General features: G+C 39.9%; 1 protein-coding gene across 2 annotated transcripts in view; it reads right to left on the minus strand.

Annotated features, from left to right (window-relative positions):
• Positions 1–22409, minus strand: part of GNB4 (G protein subunit beta 4) — a 59392-nt gene extending 36983 nt beyond the window's left edge. Inside the window, exon 1 of one of the 2 annotated variants that reach the window (XM_060150043.1) lies at positions 22242–22409. The gene's annotated coding sequence lies outside the window, so the exon portion shown is untranslated. The remainder of the gene's footprint in view (positions 1–22241) is intronic. The other variant, XM_060150042.1, reaches the window with a different exon arrangement.
• Between the last annotated feature and the right edge of the window lie 201 nt (positions 22410–22610).

A 22610-nucleotide genomic window follows, 5' to 3' on the forward strand; every position in this document is an offset into this window, starting at 1 on the left:
CCGCGGAGCGGCTGGGCCCGCGAGCCATGGCCGCTGAGCCTGCGCGTCCGGAGCCTGTGCTCCGCAATGGGAGAGGCCACAACAGTGAGAGGCCCGCATACCGAAAAAAAAAAAAAAAGAAAGCCATTCTTGATGCTCTTTCTTGGGGACCAGCTACCTGATCTGCTTACATTAGTCCTGTCACTATGGAGGAGGAACATTTTGATCGCACAGACTTTCTGTTGATGTTTTCTTCTCACCTGACAATTGCTGTATTCCCAAGAATACCAAAAAATTTTTTAAAAGTGCATCCAGCACAGACTAGTAGACTATAAACTACTTCCAGACAAACCCAGAGGCTGATTAGGGTAAAGAGAAGCAACAAGATACCCCCAGATGAAACCCAATATGATAAATCCTAATAAATTATGCTTTGAAGGGGAGGATTTAAAGAAGTAGCCAATCTGTGTATTTGACATGGTCTGTGTGTATATATAATACAGCTAGAAAAGTTTTGAATTCTTGAGAAAATATTGTTGCACGAGGTATAGTTTATTAAAGTAGCTCCCTCAAACGATACACCTAAGAGCATGCTCCAAATCAGAGGAGTGAAGCTTCTCTGCGCATTTCTTTCGACTTGCAGAAAACAAAGTCATCTGACTATTTGCTCTCCTGCAGTTCCTTTGCATCCACAGTTAATAAAGGACAGAAATCAGGGAAGTGGCAAAATATTTTATAAAGCATTGTAAATTCTATGTGGGGAAAAGAAAAATATGGAAAATAATGACAGGAGAAAACCAGTAAGACAGTCATCAACGAATGAAAAAATCCTCAGTGGGTGTAACCAGGCAGACTAAGTGCAGTATAAATTCTTAGATAAGGAAGAGTCTTATCTAAATTTTAAAATAATCAAGATCCCAACCTAAGAAGGGAGTAAACCAAAAAAACAGTCTCTGATCAGACTTTCCCTGAGTTATTGACCAAAAAAGGAAGTGATTATAGACAGAAATAAACGTATACCATGGACACTGGTTATATGCATGACAGAAAATTGAGTATAACTTCTCCTAAGGACTCAGACCTGGTAACTGGCCCAAAACTGAAAACAAAGAGGCATCAAACACACTACTTTTTTAAAAAGCTTCCAACAAATGAGAGAAGAATCCCTCTCCAGGCTTACTAAACAGCCCAACAGTCTGCTGCACACCACCACACACACACACACACACACACACACACACACACACACAGAGTTGATGATGGTTTTCACAATTATCCCTATACACAAGAAGATGGAGGAGAGGAGGAAAGGTCAGCTATAAGAGCTAGCTATCTTCAGCTGTGGAAGTACAGTGTATGCATGATGAGAAGAGAGCTTCTCCTCTACCCCAAAGAGAAAGAAAGAAAAAACCAAAATAACGAAGACACAGATCGGAAAAAGACAGCTGCAAGCTAAAATTCAAAGAAAGGATTAGCCTTATAAAAAATTAATAAACAGAAAATTAAATAGAGTTGGGAGGTCAGAAGAGGGAGCTCTCACACCCTGTGACATAATACAGCCCAAAAGAAAGACGCCTCTTCTTTCCTGTCAAGGACTCAGCCAATGAAAAGCCATGGACTCTGCTTACTACAGCCCTCCCAACTTCATTTTCGTCTCTATAAAAGAGTTCTCATTGCCTTGCCCTGCGAGACTTGCAGCTGGTTTGCCGTGGCTGCAGACCTTGAATTGCACTTCTCTGCAATAAACCCAAATAAACCCATCTTTGCTGGAGAAATATCTGGCAGTCTATCTGTTTTAGTCTACAGAATCTAGAATTTAAAATTCCTACAAGCTAATAATAAAAAAGGCTGATGACCCCAAAGAAAAATGTGCAAATTGTAGCACGAATAGCAGGTCACAGCAGGAAAACCAGTAGAGGCCAATACACAAATGAGAAGATACTCAACCTCAGTAATCAGGGAAATGCAAATAAACAATTTCATACCTATCAGATTAACAGAATTTTTTTTCTCATCCAGGAGCTGGCAAAGCTGTGAGGAAATGGTAACATATTCTGGTAGGACAGCTCTTTGGGAAGCAATTTGGCAATATCTAACAAGGGTGATGATATGTGTATCTTCAATCTGACAATTTAATTCCACTTCTGGGTAGATGAGCCCTAAAAGAAACTTAAGTACCTGTGCTCAAGGGCCGGATTCATAGAGCACCACCTGTAATAGCAATAAAATAACACCCGCTAATAGGAAAATGGATAATTACAGTGTTTTCACAGCAAATTATTACATCGCAGTGAAAATGAATGAGCTACAGAGGTATACAACATAGATGAATCTGAAAAATACTGCTAAGAGGAAAAAGGCAAGTTCCAGAAGACACATACCAGCATAATACTCTTTACAAAACTCAAAACCAACTAAAACTAAATAATATATTGTTTAGGAATGCATACATATGCAATAAGACTTTTTTGAAGCAAGAGAATGATAAAAGAGAAGGAAGGAACACACAAGGAGTTGCAAGTAATTGTTAATTTCCAAATTCCTGAGTTGGATATTTGCTTTACAGGTGTTTATACATTATCAATAAGCAAGCAAATATAAATATATAATGATGAGTCATACATGGATCCATGAATACTATATTTACAATTAATCCAACTCTTGCACATGTTCAGTTAAACGAGGAGGCCATTAGACTGAGGTGATTCTAATACCTTAGCAGCCTGTGTCAGCAAATCAAAAGCTAAGCCTGTAAATGCCTCAAGGTTAAGAAATCAAAACCTAAGGACAACCAATGGGGACTTCCCTGGCGGTCCAGTGGTTATGACTCTGAGCTTCCACTGCAGGGGGCTAGGGATGGGGGAACTAAGATCCCACATGCCTCACAGCACAGCCAAAACAAAACCAACAAAACCAGTAAGGCAATCACATAAACTACAGCCAATCAAATCATTCCCTTGCTTCACTTCCTCCTCTTCTCTATAAAAGTCCTACCCCTACCTCCAGAGGTGGCTGGTGGAACACTCCTAACCACTCTGGTTTGGCAGTGCCCAATCCAAAGCGATTTTTGCTCAGAAAACTTAAGCTTTTTAATATTGGGTTGGCCAAAAGGTTCATTCGTTTTTTTCCATAAGATGGCTCTAGTAGCGCTTAGTTGTCTTTAACTTCATTCAAAATAATTTTGTTACACTGTATTGTGACAGCTGTCATACTAGCATGCATTTAAAAAAAAAACTTATCAAAACTGGTGAATTTTTGTGTAGCCATTTAATACTGAGGATGTGAGAAAAAAGCAACATTTTCTGCATATTATGCTTTATTATTTTAAGAAAGGTCAAAACCAAGTGAAACGCAAAAAAAAAGATTCGTGCAGTGTATGGAGAAGGTGCTGTGACTGATCGAACGTGAAAAGTGGTTTGTGAAGTTTCGTGCTGGAGATTTCTTGCTGGAACTCGATGTTCCACAGTCGGGTAGACCAGTTGAAGTTGATAGCGATCAAATCGAGACACTAATTGAGAACGATCAATGTTATACCACGTGGCATATAGCTGACATACTCAACATATCCAAATCAAGAGCTGAAAATCACTTGCACCAGTTTGGTTATGTTTATCACTTTGATGTTTAGGTTCCACATAAGTTAAGGGAAAAAAACCTTCTTGACCGTATTTCTGCGTGAGATTCTCTACTGAAATGTAACAAAAACGTTCTGTTTTTAAAACAAATTGTGACAGGTGATGAAAAGTGGATACTCTACAATAACAGGCAACAGAAGAGATTGTGGGGCAAGCGAAATGAACCACCAACAACCACACCAAAGGCCGGTCTTCATCCAAAGAAGGTGATGTTGTGTATATGGTGGGATTGGAAGGGAGTCCTCTATTATGAGTTCCTTCAGGAAAACCAAATGATTAATTCCAACAAGTTCTGCTCCCAATTAGACCAACTGAAAGCAGCACTCGACGAAAAGCGTCCAGAATTAGTCAAAAGAAAACTCATACTCTTCCATCAGGATAACTCAAAACCGCATGTTTCTTTGATGACCAGGCAAAAACTGTTACAGCTTGTCTGGGAAGTTCTGATTCATCCACCACATTACCAGACACTGAACCTTCAGATTTCCATTTATTTTGGTCTTTACAAAATTCTCTTAATGGAAAAAATTTCAATTCCCTGGAAGACTGTAAAAGGCACCTGGAACAGTTCTTTGCTCAAAAAGTTTTGGGAAGATGGAATTATGAAGTTGCCTAAAAAATGACAGAAGGTAGTGGAACAAAACTGTGAATACGTTGTTCAATGAAGTTCTTGGTGAAAATGAAAAATGTGTCTTCTATGTTTACTTTAAAATCGAAGGAACTTTTTGGCTAACCCAATACGTCTCAGTTTACCTTTGTTTTTATTTTATTTTTGGCTGCGTTGGGTCTTTGTTGCTGTGCTCGGGCTCTCTCTACTTGTGGCGAGCAGGGGCTACTCTTTGTTGTGGTGTGTGGGCTTCTCATTGCGGTGGCTTCTCTTGCTGTGGAGCACAGGCTCTAGGCACGTGGGCTTCAGTAGTTGCAGCACACGGGCTCAGTAGTTGTGACATGCAGGCCCTAGAGAGCACAGGCTTCAGTAGTTGTGGCACGTGGGCTTAGTAGTTGCAGCATGTGGGCTCTAGGGCATGCAGGCTTCAGTGGTTGTGGTGTGTGGGCTCAGTAGTTGTGGCTCGCAGCCTCAGTAGTTGTGGTGCACGGGCTTAGTTGGTCCGTGGCATGTGAGATCGAACACTGGCAGGCAGATTCTCAACCACTGCGCCACCAGGGAAGTCCCTCAGCTTACCTTTTAACATACCTTAAGTCCACTGGGAACCATAAAATAAATGTAATGGAATGAAATTTAAAAATAAACTGAGGTTAGGTTAAACAACTTGCCTAAGATTAGAAGCAGAGTTGGGAATTGAAGCAAAGCATGTATGACTCCGGAACCCAGTCTCTCAACCACTCCACTTCGCCTCCTTGGAAGGGCATTTCGTTAGATCTCTCCGCTGAATCTAATGATCCTCCCTCTTATTCAAGCTTTACTCCAATAGCTTTCCAGACCCCTTACTTCCTCCTTGTACTTCACTGACTATTCCTTATCCATACCATTGTGGGCTCCCCCCCCCGCCCCTTCCCACCCCCAATTCATTTCTTAAATATTTATGTTTTTCCAGATCTATCTTCGGTCAGCTAGTTAAGAAACTTCCCTCCTGGGAGGAAGGAAGGATACAGACGTGTATGAGATATGAGCCATCTCTACCTTCCTTTACAAAAAACACAAAAAAATCATCAGAAGGATACAGTCAAGGAATTTCACCAACAGTGATTTTTACTCAAGATCCAATTGCAGCTGCTTATCACAATCTCTGCAATTGTACTGAAATTACTAACTAAGGCAATTTTAAACTAGTAATTTAACAGAAATTAGTTTGGTATAAGAGTAGTGCTCTCTTAATTACTATAACTTCTTGACTAGGTTCTTTCTCAACATGAATATTTGATTCATTTAACACATTTTAAATAACTTGATCATATAGTGAAAGCACTGTTAGTTGAGCAGAAGGCAGCATATCAATTATCCTTTAAAAAGTTCAGCTGTACCAGTTACAAATATCAAAAAATATCAATGGGTCATTGTATCCAAGCCAACTTATTAAATAAAATGGAAAAAAAAAATTGCATAATTCAAATAGACTTCTCTCTACACTTCTTAAAATGTCCACAGAATTTTTACTAAAACAAGGCATTATGTAGCCTGTACAATTATATTGCTGTGTTAATGAACAGTTATTTTAATCCATGTAAGACAAAGAATACAAGTATTTCTTAACTATTAATAATTTTCATATGGATCATGAAAGCTCATGTAAGGCATGAAAAAATATTTTAAACTGTACTTTAAAAATTTAAATGTAAACTACTTTTACCTACTAGTAGTCTACCAGAAAAGTTTGCTATTATTATAATTAAATTCTCTAATGTTCTGCTTTCCTCTCTGCAATCCTGATTCATAATTCCTATACTTTATTTATTAAAAAAACCCCTAAACCCTTAATGAATTAGTTAAGGTATTTAAAGCTTTTATGATCATTCTCAGAAGAATGTAAAAACACACTTGCTTACCCACCCCAAGTAGTCTTCCAATTACAGATGTTCCCATGTGGCTTTCTTTCTCAAGAAGTTGGCCCAAAATCTAAAGCTGTATGGAGTGAGTGGATAAGAGAGGAAAATAGAAGAGACGCCGACATTGTAGTATAGGCACTAAGTTTTGCTTTTTTATTTTGCTACCAAATTTCTCATTACACTGAACATTTTCAAGTGCCCCAAAACTAACATGATTCAGCCTCTTGTAAACTGAAGGCAGTCTGTTTTGTCTGTGTTCCAGGAAAAAATAAGGTGCTGCTCTCAAGTCTGTTTCCCTCCACCTAACTGGTTTGTCCTGGCACAGTGCATTCTCTCACCAAACATTTACCGAATGCCTATTATGTGCCAAGAACCGGGGCTACACATGAATTAGACACAGGCCCAGCTCTCCAGGAGTTTACAGTCTAAGAAGGAAAACAGAGGTTTAAGGGCATATTCACAGAAGTCCATAATCCATTACCCTAAGCCCTAAGGGCCAAATGCATTCCAGAATTTGGGAGTCTACAGATTTTAAAGAGATTTTTTAAAAGCTTTTCAGATTTTTTTTTTTTGGTCGCACCGCGTGGTTTGTGGGATCTTAGTTCCCCAACCAGGCATCAAACCCGCGCCCTTGGCAATGAAAGCGTAGAGTCTTAACCACTGGACCACTGGGGAATTCCCAGGTTTTCAGATTTTAAAAGGTGTATTCATCACATATTTCATTCCACACCAACTGGACTCCTGGGCAGCAGCCACATAATCCAGAAGGAGTATTTCTGCAGCAAAATGCAAGTGTCGTCACAACTAGGTGGGGAAAAAGTAGACTAGCAACAGTTTCACGTTAGTTCAAGTTAGGTTGCGCCACCAAACGAGTTCAGATCACATAAGGTTTTGCCACTAAATGATATATGAAAAAAATTGCCGTTTCAATGCATTCTGGATCTCCAAATTATGGATAAGAGATTCTTTTTCTTTTTTTTAAAGCAAATAACAGTTTATCTAAAAGATGTTTGAGGCATTCCCAAGAAATGAATACTTTTCCAGTAAACACAATCTATTACGTAGTGATTAATCACTGTCTCATTATACAGTTAAAGCAAATCTCCGTATAACAAATGATTTCCTACAAGAGATGTGGCTGGCAACACAAATCAACTTCTCAAGTATAAGTGGCCAATCCTGATTCTGAGCCTCCACCTTCTCATTGCAAAAGCCGAACAAACTTAGCTTGATCCGTGATTCTCAACCCTTGTGGCACACAGAACCACGTAAGCTGGTAAGAGATTCTTGACCTATAATATATAAGAGGAGGATTACCTGGATGACCCCTGATGTTAAAAGATACTTAGTATTTAGCCAATCAAGAGATGACATTTATTAAGCACTTACTATGTGTCATGCACTGTTCACAACTCTTCACAGTAACTCATTTAACGACCTCAAATTAACCTCAAAAGGTAAGTACTAATATCATCCTCATTTTACAGATGAGGAAACTACATGTTTTGGAGGTTATGAACCTCACCCAAGTTCACACAACCTAATGAGAGTCTGAGTTATGACTACACTTACTGTGTGGTCCCAGAAACTGTTTAACTTCTGAGTCTCAATTCCCTCATCTGTACAGTGGAGACACTAATGTCTACACCCAAGTGATTGTTTTAGGGATTAAATAACACACATTAACAAAACGTCCTTGGAACTTTAAGTCAGAGCTAATTTGGCCTAACAAGGGAAATATATGAAGAGGGTACAATCATAAACATGACTCAGGCCAATATTCGTATCTGTTGATGGATCAATAGATATAACACAATAATACTTTAAACAAAAAAGGAAAATAGAATTATTACCAGAAAGAATTCTGTTCATGGCCTCAGCATCCCAATTCTCCTGCAGTGTAACCTCTTCTTTCTCTCCTCAGCTCCTTGAGAAGCACTGAAGCTTCCTCCCTGACTCTAGAAGGTATAAGTTTGCTAGGAGAGGACCTAAACTACCTATACCCCGTTTGCACCCTTACTTATAGACTAGGACTCTCTAACGAGCGTGGAGGAGGAAGATTCAGAGGGGGAGAGAAGAGAAAACATCCAATCATTTAAAGGGCTATCTCAGGGACTTCCCTGGTGGCTCAGTGGTTAAGAATCTGCCCGCCAATGCAGGGGACATGGGTTCGAGCCCTGGTCCAGGAAGATCCCACATGCCACGGGGCAACTAGCCCGTGCACCACAACTACTTAGCCTGTGCTCTAGAGCCCACGAGCCACAACTACTGAGCCCACGTGCTGCAACTACTGAAGCCCGTGCACCTAGAGCCCATGCTCCGCAACAAGAGAAGCCACCACAATGAGAAGCCCGTGCACCACAAAGAAGAGTAGCTCCTGCTCGCCGCAACTAGAGAAAGCCTGTGTGCAGCTATGAAGACCCAACGCGGCCAAAAATAAATAAATTAATAAATTAATTTTTAGAAAAGGGGGCTATCTCAAACTACACCCACCTCCTGAAGATCTCAATACCTGACTCTCTAACAGCACCTTGCCCATCCCATTCCAATGCCGTGACTCCTGGATTGGGGCATTATTAATGTTATATCAATCAGGTGTGTAAGGGAAGAAACATGGTTGATGACCACTAATTTAACCAAATAGCCTAATCATTAGTTCTCAGAAGGTGGGGACCAGTAGCATCAGCATCACTGAGGACCTTGCTGGAAATGCAAACTTTTAGGCCCTTTGTCAGGCCTAAAGAACCAGAGACTCTGAGATGGAGCCCAGCAATCTGTGGTTAACAAGCACTCCAGGTGATTCTGATGCCTCCTGGAGTTTGAGAACCACAGGCCTAAACTCTTGTCTAAAACCACTGGATTGGAGGAAACCTCAAGGGTGTGTGTTCATTTATTAAGAAGTTCCTAAAAAACTAAATGGCATTTATATTATCTTCCTGGTCAAACACAACACCTAGATACTTAAAAAAAAATAAAGATAATAGATGGAATATATAATTACAGAAAGAAATCATTCCCATTCCAATTGGTTTTAATATAGAGCAAAACTGGGACTTCTCTGGTGGCGCAGTGGTTAAGAATCCACCTGTCAATGTAGTGGACATGGGTTGGAGCCTTGGTCCGGGAAGATCCCACATGCCGCGGAGCAACTAAGCCCATGCGCCACAGCTGCTGAGCCTGCGAGCCACGGCTGCTGAGCCCACGTGCCACAGCCGATGAGCCTGTATGCCTAGAGCCTGTGCTCCGCAACGGGAGAAGCCACCACAATGAGAAGCCCACGCACCACAAGGAAGACCCAACAGAGCCAAAAATAAATAAATAAATAATAGAGCAAAACTATTTCCCAGATCTGAATTATGAAATTTTTTAGTTTTATTTTTCTGAAGGATAGCTTGGGAATGAGAAAAGAAGCAACAGGAAAAAAGAAGTTTCCATATACATTTCCTATTTCAACACTCACACCTTAACGTATTTTTTTTACAAAGAAATCATTAACAATTCCTTGACGTATTTCAGGTGTTATCTTCCCTTTCCTCAAGGGAAACAATGCATCTGGTAAAATCTTTATTTTCTTTCTTTTTTTTTTTTGGCAGCCATTGCCTTCTTTAAAATAAATCTACTTGTATTTGGTCTTGCTTTACTCTTTAAGAAATATAAGAATGAAATAAACACCAGGATTGAAAAGGACAACTTAAGAACCAAGCTATCTTCTATGTTGAAATACCCATGTCACCTGAAAAGACAGATACTTGAAAACAATGTTTTAAATTCAAGTCTTAAATGTATTAATCTTTGTTAAAGTAGCAAGGTATATGAGAAAATACCCCGAAGAAAACAGTGTTTCGTGTATACTTGGAATTAACTAAAAAAGGAACTTGGATTATGAAATGCCAAAACTGACTTTTATATATTTTTCTTTAAAACAAAAAAAAACCCACTTGTGATTAAGTTTTCTTAACAAGGCACAACAGGATCAGTCTACACATAGTCATAAATCAATCAACAAGAAACCAAGTTCTTTATCTAAGTGTCATAAACAGATCCACTTAGGGTGAACACTTTGACTCTTTTTTTTTTTTTTTTTTCTGGTGGTACGTGGGCCTCTCACTGTTGTGGCCTCTCCCGTTGCGGAGCACAGGCTCCGGACGCGCAGGCTCAGCGGCCATGGCTCACGTGCCTAAGCTGCTTCGCGGCATGTGGGATCTTCCCGTACTGGGGCGCGAACCCGTGTCCCCTGCATCGGCAGGCGGACTCTCAACCACTGCACCACCAGGGAAGCCCGGGGTGAACACTTTGGATAATAATTTGAGGCTCTATCATTGAACAGGCTATGTCATCGTTGCAGAAATCTAAACTAAGATGGTAAATTCCATGACCCCAAAAAATATCATGCATAAAATGTTATTTAAAGAATAGGGCTTCCCTGGTGGCGCAGTGGTTGAGAGTCTGCCTGCCGATGCTGGGGACACGGGTTCGTGTCCCGGTCCGGGAGGATCCCACATGCCGCGGAGCGGCTGGGCCCGTGGGCCATGGCCGCTGAGCCTGCGCGTCCGGAGCCTGTGCTCCGCAACGGGAGAGGCCACAACAGTGAGAGGCCCGCGTACTGCAAAAAAAAAAAAAAAAAAAAACAGAATAGGAATTCATGAAATTAAAAGCAAATGGATTTTGTTGTTCCATTCCTACACATTTTTTACATTTGTGTTATAAATTAAATGTGAGACATCTGCAATGTCTTAAGACTATTTGCCATTTATAAAAGCTGTGTTTAACCCTAAGTTCTTTGAGTTTGATTTTTAAATTAAAATTAAATTAAATTTTTAATTAAAAAATTATCCTTAATCAAGGAAAGGGAAAAGAAGGGGAAGAAGTCTTGAGGCAAAGCTAACAAAAACTAAAACTACTGTAATATCAAGTACTACATGAAAACCTGATGCAGAGTACATGCTTTAAATATAAAGTGGATATGCTTCTGTTCTTTTTAGTGTATCCCTTTTAAATTCCCACATACATATATAGAGAGAGATACAATGGAAAATTTAAGTGATTAGGTTTAGCTTTTTTCCATTTAACATTTTGGGAAGGCTTTCAAAAAAAGAGTTTTCTTCCTGCATTTCCTATTATTTTTATCGCTAGTCCCAAGTACATAATAAATGAGCACTATTCCAACTGCTGTCAATTCATATCATCATGTGATTTATTCTTCCACTCAACAAACATGTATTTAACACCTACCCTGCACCAGGCACAAGAACTGACCCATCCCAATCAGAAAAATTCATCTTCTCACAAGAAAGATAATAATTACATTAAGATGTAAGTGCCACAATACTGAACATATTTAGAGTGTTATGTCACCAAAACCAAATGTTTCATGAGAATGTGACTGAACTCAACATACTAAGGATTTCCCTTAAACTAAATGCAATACATTCCAAAAACACTGTCTGTGAATCCACTGAAACCACTTTCAGTATGCTTGTATTTTTAGCTGTACAACCTCTTAAAGTAACCAGTTCTATAAATTCGCTGTCAGAGATGTAAAATAGGAGGGTATTTCCTTTTACTTAGTCCTCAAACTACTTTCTCTAAATTGCAACGCCTCTAGTTTTAGTATTTCCAAGGCTTCGTGAACCAAACATTAGGAAAATGAATTACGATTATGTACATGACAGATCATAACCTTGTCAGCCCGTCTTTTCTCATATGACTTCACTCAAATATTATCACCTCTTGGATTTTTTTGATAGGACCATGCATGGTTCATCTTTGTACCACTAAGTCACAAAGTCTTATACCCTTTAAAGTCACATAATTTGCTTTTGTTTTACCAGAAACAACACAAACTCACCAGACCTGATTACATATTACTCTTGGTTATATCTAAAAATTTTTTAAAATTAATCCCACCGCTAAAGGATGAAAATATGACAGCTGGATACATCAGAATTTCATCCAACAAATTTTTATGAGTGCCTAGCAGGCATCAATCATGATCTAACTCATTTGCTGAGTTGGCTTGATAGCACAAAATGTGACTTGTGTAATTAACATATTCATAGAAAGGCAGCTACAGTTCCGTATGTTCAGTTTTAATAAAAGTAAAATATCTTAAAATTACCAATAATAAGTCGAAATAGAGTATAGCACTCAGTGCCCTTCTCCCAGGGCAGATTTCATTCTAACATAAAGCTATAATGCCTATGCACGAGGTAAAACTTTGGAAGTTTTACTAATTAAGAAGCAAGTGTACTTATATGATGTTGGTCTGAGATGAACAGATATCCACCAACGCTACTTCAGTATCACACTTTCTTTACCAAAATGTCATCTGATTGCTCTCTTGGGTTTAGACTAACAGCTAATTAATAACCCACACTAGCTATTTGCAACTCCACTCCATCCCCAGCTCCCTATTCCTACAATTAATATCCTCAAAATCCATCAATCAACAGAGAGTTTATCTCCACCAGGTGGCTTGAACAGTGTACTCACTTTTAGTTACATTTACATTGTAGTCGCATACAGTTTTAGTCTACTGCTCAGACTGTCCTATTGATGTTTTCATCCTGCCACACTCACTATCACATACACCAATACTGCCCTTCAGCAGCCTTAAGGAAACACACATTGCTCCTGATGCTTCACAATCCCTTCATAACCTGTCTCTCTATCATCTCTAGAAACTATACATACACAGATGTTCCCTCATGGAAAGATTAGTTATAACCATGGGGGAAATTTACATACAAACATTTCTCTCCTTTTTCATATCTTAAGGCATGGAGGAGTCTTTGTGTGTGTTTTTAAATTCATTTTCCCCCAAAATCTTCCTTAGTGGCGCATTAATAATTAATAAACATAATAAAATTTCTTGTTGATAAAGTTTAATTCCCAAAAGTAAAGGTTAACATAACCATGAAAACTAGTATCTATTAAAACTTTTAAAATACCAACTGCTTTTGCTTTTTTACACCAAATGACAAGGAGACCACATTTTTCAAAAAGTTTATTCTCTCCCAACAACTTCCCTAGGGGCACATTTAGTAAGCAATGCACATAATGACATCCCTTGTTGATGAATTTCAATTTCCTTAAGTAATTAGCTGTCTACCATTTTTCCATTTAAATACATAATTTAATTTACAGAAGCCTAGAAAGTAAAAAATGTTTCAAATTATTTCCTTATAAAACTAGTCATTATAAGCCTTGTTAATTATCCTAAATACCATGTATCAATATAATCTATGTCCCATGCCAGTTGTACAACAGAGCCTCATTCAGCTTAAGTTGCATTACTGGGGTTTTAATTTCACAAACCAAAGAGTTAATGTCCAATTTTCGTATTTTAAACAATTCCTGAGTAAAGGTGTTTAGGTGGGGAACTCATAAAAATTGAAGGGGAAAAAAACAGAGTCAAGCCATTGGTAAATGTCATCATAACAAAAATACCAAAACTTCCTACGTAAGAGCCCAGAGGTTATTAGCACTTTGAGCACAGGAGCCACTGTCCTCATCTTTGTCCCTACCAAAGTAGTGTTCTCACTTTATGATACAGATTCTATCAATTTCTCTATAGCTAAAAATGTATTACAAATTACATGATGAAGAAGAAAAAGTAAGGCTTCTAAAAACATGGTAGGACTCCCCTGGTGACACAGTGGTTAAGAATCCACCTGCCAATGCAGGGGACACGGGTTCGAGCCCTGGTCCGGGAAGATCTCACGTGCCACGGAGCAACTAAGCCCATACGCCACAACTACTGAGCCTGAGCTCTAGAGCCCGCAAACCACAACTACTGAGCCCACCTGCCACAACTACTGAAGCCCGCGTGCCTAGAGCCTGTGCTCCACAACAAGAGAAGCCACCACAATGAGAAGCACGCGCACCACAACGAAGAGTAGCCCCCGCTTGATGCAGCTAGAGAAAGCCCGCGTGCAGCAACGAAGACCCAACACAGCCAAAAATAAATTTCAAAATAAATAAATAAAAAATAAAAACATGGTATTTTTGAAGAGGTAAGAATGAATGTTTAAAGACAGTCATCACCCAATTGTTTATATAACCAAAAATTATAAAAATAAATCAATTGGAGAGCTAACGGCGAAACTGGGGAAAAAAATTTTAAGCTGTATATTGCCTTAAATGTTAAATATGGACATTAAGAGAAACTTTATATTATTTTAGCAAGTCAACAGTACACAAGTGTTGAAATCATTTAATGTGATTTTTACTTCAAAACAGATTAAATAAGATATAGTTCTCAAATTCTGTAAGAAAAAGCTCTCCATAATACATACTAGGAAAGTGGTATTGAGGAACACAGGCTGTAAACTTATCAAGCTTTTTTTTTTTTTTTTTTTGGCTGTGCTGCCCGACCAGGGATTGAACCCGTGCCCCTTACAGTGGAAGCACAAGGAGTCCTAACCACTGGACTGCCAGAGAATTCCCCTTATCAAGCATTTTTGTTGTTGTTATTCATAACTATTACACCAAAGGAAATTCTTTGGTGCCCGTACCATTCATAGGACATTAGTAGGAAGGCTGTAGTGAAGCACAGTAGTTAAGAGTGCTGCCTCTAGTACCTAACTGTTGGGGTTTGAATACTGGCTTTTCCCCTGGCATATGTTAACTGACAACTGGAAAAGTCAACAAAGGTTAGCTGACATTATTAGTACAGTTGAGAAAAAGATGTCTTTTAACTAAAGATGGAAAAATGTTAAAAATATTTTAAGAGAAGAAATATATTTAAGCAGAAATTATTTTAAGTAATCAAAACATTGTGGAGCTAGTTTTATTTTTCATCCTAAGCCAGATAGTTCTTTAAATCTAACTACTGCCAGTTTTCTTTTCATTCTTTCCAACCTTATTATGGTTAATTTTGAGGCTTACCTAAAATTTAAATTTTCAAATCTTTGTAACTTAAAAGTTAATTATCCAGTTTGTGATCAAGACTCATCCACTTTTATTTCTTCCTACTGACCTACTCTACTATCTCCTGCTTATTAGTACTCCCTCCACCAGAGGGCAGACAAAAGAAAGATGAAGTCGTGAAACACAAAGCTGATAACTTGTTAGCTTCCAGAAAACCTGGAGCAGTGTCACCAAAAAACAGCACCGATGTTATGGGATTCTCTGAGACAGTCTTCTCCAATTGCAACAGTGTAAAATAAAATACAGCCAGAAAGCTGGCAAATATTGATTCATGCATTTATTCGTTCATTCAACAAATATCTGAATTCCAACCACATGCCTGGCACATTCCAGGCTCCAGGGATTCAGCAGTAAACAAAACAAAGTTTCCCGTGGTCATGGAGCTTTATTCTATATTTGTCTAGGAGAAGATTATAAAGCTCGTGAATAAATAACAATTTCAAGTACAGATAAGTACTACGCAGTGGGGGAAAAAACCTGCAAGAAGTTAGAGGGTGACCAGGAAGGCTATTTTTAAATAAATTAATCTAAGTAAAGACCTGAATGAAACGAGGGAATGAGCCATGCCTTAAATGGAGAAGAGCATTCCAGGTACAAGAAATAATATTGATAAATGCAAAGGCCCTGAGGCAGAAACTAACCTGGCAAACTGAATCAACGGGAGAGAGTAGAGTAAGGCTGGAGGGGAGTAAGCAAAGCAGAAGATATAACAGAGGTGGGTAAGAGCCCAACCATGTGATCATGTAGGCCTCCTGACCATAATAAAAACTTCAGTTTTCATCTAACAGTAATGTGTTCTGATGACTGGGAGATATAATCTGATTTGATTGATACCTCTTAAAGTTCATGCTGGCTGCTAGGCGACACAGACGCCGAAAGCTGAAAGACCAGTTAGGCACTACTACAGTAGTCTGGACCAGGAAAGATGGTGGTTTGACACAAGGGTAGTGGCAGTGGAGGTGATGAAAAACAGACAAATTTGGAATAATTCTTAAGTTAGAGGCCATAATACTTGCCAATGGAGGAACAGATATAGGATGAGTCAATCAGGATAACTCTTAGGAGTCTTAGACTGAACAACTGGGTGGACAGCGATACCATTTACTGAGGTGGAAAAGAATAAGAAGCCACAGCCAGTGAGGCAGGATGAAAATCAGAGTTAGTGTCCCATAAGTCAAGGGAAAAAATGCTTCAGTAAGGAAGGAGTTATCTATCACTTGTGTCAAACGTGGCTGAGAGATCTAACTTGGCAAGACTGACATCCCTGGTGACCTTGAATGGTTTTGTGGCATAGGAAGGATAAAGTCTCTGGAGTAGGTTCAGAAGAAGAGGGAGAGGAGGAGTTGAGAAGCAGATACAGCCTACATGGAATCTTTCCAAGATTTTTGGACACTAAGTAGCTTTATTACTTTTTGAAGTTTTAACTTTCCATGTTTTTGGAATTTCAAACTTAAAGTTGAAAATTTTAATATAGTGAATACTCTTATTCCCTTCACCTAGATTCACCGGTTGTTAACATTTGCCACATTTGCTTTATTGCTCTCTCTGTATGTAATAATTATTATTGCTTATCCATTTGAGAGTAAACTGAAGATATTTTGACCCTTTACTCCTAAATAATTCACTGTGTATCTTCTAAGAACAATTTCCTACATAACTACAGTACAATTATCAAATTCAGAAAATTTAACATATGTTAAATTTGATACAATATTATTTAATATTCAGTACATATTCAAGTTTAATATTTAATATTCAGTACATATTCAAGTTTTGCCAACATCTCCATAATGTTCTTAGAGTAACCGGATTTCCCAAAACCCAAGATCCAATCCAGGATTATGCATTGCATTTAACTGACAGGTCTCCTGAACTTCCTTTAATCTGGAACAGTTCCTTTGCCTTTCTTTGTCTTTCATGACATTAACATGTTGGAAGAGTACAAGCCAGTTACTTGGTAGAACAATCCTCAGTTAAGGTCCCTCAACTGTTTCCCTGTGATTAGATTTTGGTTACACATTTCAGAAATACCACAGAAAAGTAATGACATCCCTATTTCAAGCATGTCAAAAGGAACATTTTTTTTCTAACATCTTTATTGGAGTATAATTGCTTTACAATGGTGTGTTAGTTTCTGCTTTATAACAGAGTGAATCAGCTATACATACACATATATCCTCATATCTCCTCCCTCTTGTGTCTCCCTCCCACCCCTCTAGGTGGTCATAAAGCACCGACCTGATCTCCCTGTGCCATGCGACTGCTTCCCACTAGCTATCTATTTTACATTTGGTAGTGTATATATATCCATGCCACTCTCTCACTTCGTCCCAGCTCACCCTTCCCCCTCCCCGTGTCCTCAAGTCCATTCTCTACGTCTGAGTCTTTATTCCTGTCCTGCCCCTAGGTTCTTCAGAACCATTTTTTTTTCTTTTTTAGAATCCATATATATGTGTTAGCATACGGCATTTGTTTTTCTCTTTCTGACTTACTCCACTCTGTATGACAGACTCTAGGTCCACCTACCTCACTACAAATAACTCAGTTTTGTTTCTTTTTATGGCTGAGTAATATTCCATCGTATACATGTGCCACATCTTCTTTATCCATTCATCTGTTGATGGACACTTAGGTTGCTTCCATGTCCTGGCTATTGTAAATAGAGCTGCAGTGAACATTGTGGTACATGACTCTTTTTGAATTATGGTTTTCTCAGGGTATATACCCAGGAGTGGAATTGCTGGGTCGTATGGTAGTTCTATTTTTAGTTTTTTAAGGACCCTCCATACTGTTCTCCACAGTAGCTGTATCAATGTACATTCCCACCAACAGGGCAAGAGGATTAAAAGGAACATGTTTATCCCACTACTGGTGATGTTAATTTTGATCACTTGACTGAAGTGGTATCTGCCAGATTTCTCCACTGTGAAGTTACTGTCTTCCCCTTGGTTGTTAATCTCCAGAGAGATCACTGGAAACGGTAGTAATACCCTTTTCCTCATCGACCTTTCTCTATTAGTAACACTTGCCTGAATCAGTATTATCATGATGGTTGCAAACTAGTGACTTTTCTAACTCTATTGTTCCTTCTACAGTTTTTATTGGTGGTCTACCAGGAACAGTTTTTCCCTTTTTCTTATTTTATTTATTTATTATGGACTTGTGGATTCTGTTTTCATTCAGTGGGTTATATTACTATTATTATCCATTTTGATGCTCAGATTTTCCCAGATTTGTCTGTTCAAGCTAGTTCCTACATCCCTTTGACATGCCCCCATTATTTTTTTGAACCCTTCCTTATTTTGTGTTCTAGGCTCATCTTATACTTTCCCTTCCCCAGCTCTCGAACCAGCCATTGAGGTCTGTGCACTGGTTGTGCTCACTGCTACTAGGGTGTCATTACTTCTAGCCCTTTCATCAGACAGAGCTAGGAATTATATGCATGTCTGTATGAATGTAGGTATATATATTTTTTTATTATTTTTTTTTTTTTGCAGTACGCGGACCTCTCACCGTTGTGGCCTCTCCCGCTGCGGAGCACAGGCTCCGGACACGCAGGCTCAGCAGCCATGGCTCACGGGCCCAGCCGCTCCGCGGCATGTGGGATCCTCCCGGACCGGGGCACAAACCCGCGTCCCCTGCATCGGCAGGAGGACCCCCAACCACTGTGCCACCAGGGAAGCCCAATGTAGGTATATTTTAATCATGAGTTCATATGTATAACTCTAATTCCAATCCAACACCATAGAGGTCTTCATTGCCTTCTTCTGTTTCGTATTTTTTATTTCCCTTCTCCCACAGTGAAAACCCTAGCTCTCAAAATAGCAATGAATTTACTCATTTGCTCAATCCTACAAAACACACAAAATAGTTTCAGAACTGCTATATCTCTACACTATAGATAACAGCCTACTACACATGGTTCAAGGTTTTTTGTTTTTGTTGTTGGCAGTCCTTTCACCTTTAGGTTAAAGGTATATAATCAAAGTCCTGTGTTAAAAACTCACTTGGATTCATTTTCTTTTCTTCTGAGAGTTTACGTTATTCACTAAAATACAGTTGGTTCATCTGTTGCTGTTTGTATTCAATTTTGGAGGCTTTTTTCTCCCAACCCTGTTAATTTCATTCTTGAACATATAAAACATTACCAAGTTTCCAAAGCTCATAACTACACAAAAAGGTATAATCAGAGCAATGCCATTCCCTCCACCATCCCTTTTACTCAGTTCCTACCCACCCCCTACAGGTAGCTAATTAGTTTCTGGTTACCTCTTTATTTTTGTTCTATCAAAAGATTATGCTTTCTCAGTGTGGAACAGAGAGATGGGACAGCATACTGGATCAAGAAAGAATTTTAAGATGGGAGACATAACAGAATGTTTGTATTATAATGTAAATGATTCCACAGAAACTGAAATTGAAGGTGGAGAAGGGATGGGATAACTGCAGAAAGAAATATCTATCAAAATAACTTCTGGTTTAAATTTGAGGGATATCAAAAGGTTCCCATATTCCAAAATAGATGGCATCTTGTTTGTAACCTTCCAAATTAGTTATACCTATGGCTCTAGAGAACCCACATAAAATGGGGTTATTATTTTGGAAGGATAATTAAGCTATCACTACCTATTAATGTCAGCAGGAGAAATTCTGCCCTGGCAAGAGGGAGGTTTTGAACTTTGAGCTAGACATTTAAGCAGGAATAGAGAGGTGAGAAGAGAATGGGTGACATGAGGATCTGTGTAGTAACACAGATGGACAGTAATGATCGTGCTAGAAAATCAAACCCACATCTCTGGCACGTCTTGGAAAATTTACAAATATGCTATTGAGTAACTGAGGGTTATTCCTCATGTCCTGGCACTAAGTCAGTGTGGCACAGAGGGAAGAACATGAACTTTAGAGACAGAGCGGTCTGGCCTTAAATCCCAACTGAGTTACCTAACAGCTACATAACCACTGGCAAGTTACTTAACATCTCAGAGTCACAATTTTCTTACCTGTAGAACTGGATAGTATCTCTTTTGCCAAGTTAATGTAGAATATAAACAGAATAATGTATAGAATTGCCCCTGGCCCAGAACATATGCTTAATAAGTAGTTCCTATAATAAATGCAGATTAACAAGGTAAAGAAATTACACAGTGTGTTTCAATAACATGCCTAAAAGAAATCAGTAAAATCACACCATCTCAGGCAGTATTTGGTAAGGGCAAAAAAAATGTCCAACACGTAGTTCCAATTCTCAATTTTCAAAATGTCCCAGAGTCTATTTTTAAAGTGTAAAAATATGTGCTGACATACTAAAGTGCCAATGGTTTAAAAGAAACAATTCTGAGGAGATGTTGATCAAATGTTAAAAACTTCCAGTTAGGGACTCCCCTGGTGGCGCAGTGGTTAAGAATCCTCCTGCCAATGCAGGGGACATGGGTTCGAGCCCTGGTCTGGGAAGATTCCACATGCTGCAGAGCAACTAAGCCTGTGCGTCACAACTACTGAGCCCGCGTGCTACAACTACTGAAGCCCGCACGCCTAGAGCCCATGCTCTGAAACAAGAGAAGCCACCACAACGAAGACCCAAAGCAGCCAAAAATTAATTAATTTAAAAAAACAACTTCCAGTTATAAGATGAATAAGTTCTGGGGGTTTAATGTACAACATGGTGACTACAGTTAACAATACTGTATTGCATACTTGAAAGTTGCTAAAAGAATAATCTTAAATGTCACACATACACAAAGGTGATGGATGTATTAACTAACTTTAACTGTGGTAATCATTTTGCAATTTATATATCTATCAAATCATCACTTACACAATGTTATATGCCAATTATATCTCAATAAAACTGGAGAATATAATAAAAGAAGCAATACCAATGACTCTGAATAATCTAAGTAATGCCTATGGCTCACAAAGAGATGAACATAAATGTATCAAAAGGCATATTAACCAATTTTATAATTTTATAAATGTGTATACACAAGAGAATTAAGGACATTCAATAAAGCAATGTTTTAAAAGTTTCTATTTCACTTTCAAATTGATCTACAAACCAAAATGCAACATGGAAAGTCTTAAAGTGATCTTTAACTAAATACTGAAATATACAATAAACTTTCAGAGCCTAGAATCAGTAATAACCCCAAAGCCCCACACTGAAGAGCCTTCAAATGCGCCATGGCAATGAGACACGAAGCATACAATTTTACCCGTCGTTTTCCTCGCCGACTAGAAATGACTTCTCTTTCATCTTAAATAAGCAGTGTGTGCTCTACCTCTGTTCTAGAAGACGCACTTAGAGGTCACAATCTCAGTATGCAATACCAAGACGATTAGAATTCATCAACAATTCAATGCCGAACGTCTTAAGAAAACTTTCCAGTAGGGTGCTAATCCACAGACCGAGCTACTTTGCTTGTGGAAGGAGAAAGATGCATCCACACCCTTTACTAAAAGAGAAAAGGAAGGAGTGGGAGAAAAGGGAAGAGAGAGAGATGCAAAATAACAAGACACTGCTTCTATAACCAAATGAAAGTCTGTTTTTAAACTTTGGGAAATTCTTCCTCTGCCGAAGAGCAATAAATATCAAAGTACAATACAAGGCAATCATTTGTGTTTTGAAAGCAGAAAAGAATGCGGAGAGAAAAGGAAAACATTTTATCATGTACTGAACTTACAAGTATTCAAAATCCTTAATTCCTTCCCCCTGCCAAATATTGGGCATCATCATATCCTTTACAAAATAAATTTAACACGAAACCACTGGACTCATTTTTAGCACTCGGTGGAGAACTTTTCTCTCTCCCAGCGCTCACCACCCAATAACCCTTCTGGGAAGCCCTGAATAACCGCTATTCTCGGAACAAACGCACGCTCGCGTTCCAGTGCCCCGGAGGCGCCTCGGGGCGCGGAGAGAAACCTGGGTGTCTGGAGGCCAAGGACCATAGACCGCCCCTTCGCTGCCCAGGAAGTGCCCGAAGCGGCGGCCGAGCGGCTGGTCCCCGTACCGGAGCGGAGCACCACCGAGGCGCGCCCGCCCCGTCCCTCCCGGGCAGGGTCCGCCTCCTGGAGTCCCCCGTCCCCGAGTCAGGAGGACCCGGCCGGCCGCGCCTCACGCCCCCTGCGGGAAGCCCAGGATGCCCCCGCGGGGCGCACCGACAAGCCGCAGCTAGCGCGGCCGCCGCCTACCTGAAGGGAGCTTGGGCCCGTGTGGACTGGACGTGCGGAGGTCAGCTGGGCGCTCAGCAGCCCCTGGCGCGCGGAGCCGGCTTGCAGAGCGCAGAGTACCGCCGAGACCAGCGCCGCCGAGATCCGCCGACCACACCCAGGCCCGCGCCTCCCAGCAGCCAACTCCGCTGCGCGCGGGGCCGGGGCGGGGACGTGGCTCGAGGCGCGAGGCGCGAGGCGCGAGGCACGAGGCGCGCGAGCCCGCGGGGACGCGCCGTGGACGCGCGCAGACCCTGGAGCGTGCGCGGCCCGGGCGGGGGGCGAAAGCAGCTGGCGCGGAGCGGAGCGTCTGCTTCCTATTTTCTCTCTCGTTTCCTGCTAGAAGAAGAA

Source organism: Lagenorhynchus albirostris, chromosome 5, assembly GCF_949774975.1.
Source record: "Lagenorhynchus albirostris chromosome 5, mLagAlb1.1, whole genome shotgun sequence".
Classification (NCBI taxonomy): Eukaryota; Metazoa; Chordata; class Mammalia; order Artiodactyla; family Delphinidae; genus Lagenorhynchus; species Lagenorhynchus albirostris.